The 836-nt window shown below is 53.1% G+C and overlaps 1 protein-coding gene across 1 annotated transcript in view; it reads left to right on the top strand.

Annotated features, from left to right (window-relative positions):
• The window catches only part of EFNB1 (ephrin B1), a 6,106-nt gene that overhangs the window by 3,064 nt on the left and 2,206 nt on the right, over positions 1 to 836 (top strand). The window lies entirely within an intron of this gene.

Below are 836 nucleotides of genomic sequence, written 5' to 3'. Positions count from 1 at the left end.
GGCTCCTTGGGCATCTCCTGCCTCCCTCACTCTCACGGTAATTAACGTCTTAATTGGCTGTTGCCTGGGGAACAGGAGAGCTGCTGCAGGCAGATGACCTCATGGGGGTGGAGGGAGGTGAGGTGCCCAGGTGGCTATTTGCCCTGCAGAGCTGGGAGTTCCCCTTCCCCAGCCTGTTCTCTCCTCACCTTTGGAGGTGGGGAAACAGAGGCCCAGGGCAGAGACCTACGTGGGTATAAGGCCATGTGGCCTGCTCCTTTTCTGGGCTCTAGCACAGGTGGGTGCCCCCCTCAACCCAGCTTCCACTGGCCCCTCCAATCTTGGGCTGGGGCCTGGAAAGAGGAAGAGGCTGCCCATGGCTGGGCCAGCACGCCGTGCACTTTGACCCCGGCTCCTTGCCAGCACGGCTGCTAACAGACTGCCACTTGAGTGCGCCTTGCAGGCACTCCCAGAGTGGCCATGGAAGGAGCTGGGCCTTACACCATCCACCTCCACACTGCCTCTTGGCCAGCTGCCCACCCCAGTGCCAGGTGGGAGAGGGAACAGAACAGCCAGCCCCTTCCAGGTGGCAGTCGGAAGGGTTTTTTGTTTTTGTTTCTGTTGCCATTTGTGTAAATACTAGTCTTTTTGGAAAAAATAATGTAAAGATGTTTTGTATAAACTCCGAATTATTTTCTTGTTGCTTTTTTCTTAGAAAAAAAAATGAGAACTAAAAAAAAAATTAACCACACGGAGAAACAGGTGTAAAATGGTGTCATGATGTTGGGGAATGAAGTGTGAGTATGTGAGTATGAGTGTGTGTGTGTGTGTGTGTGTGTGTGTGTGTGTGTGTGTGT

Source organism: Crocuta crocuta, unplaced genomic scaffold (genome assembly GCF_008692635.1).
Source record: "Crocuta crocuta isolate KB4526 unplaced genomic scaffold, BGI_CrCroc_1.0 scaffold779, whole genome shotgun sequence".
In the NCBI taxonomy this organism is placed as follows: Eukaryota; Metazoa; Chordata; class Mammalia; order Carnivora; family Hyaenidae; genus Crocuta; species Crocuta crocuta.
The sequence above is the reverse complement of the archived record's forward strand: the minus strand, read 5'-3'. Positions and strand labels throughout refer to the sequence as shown.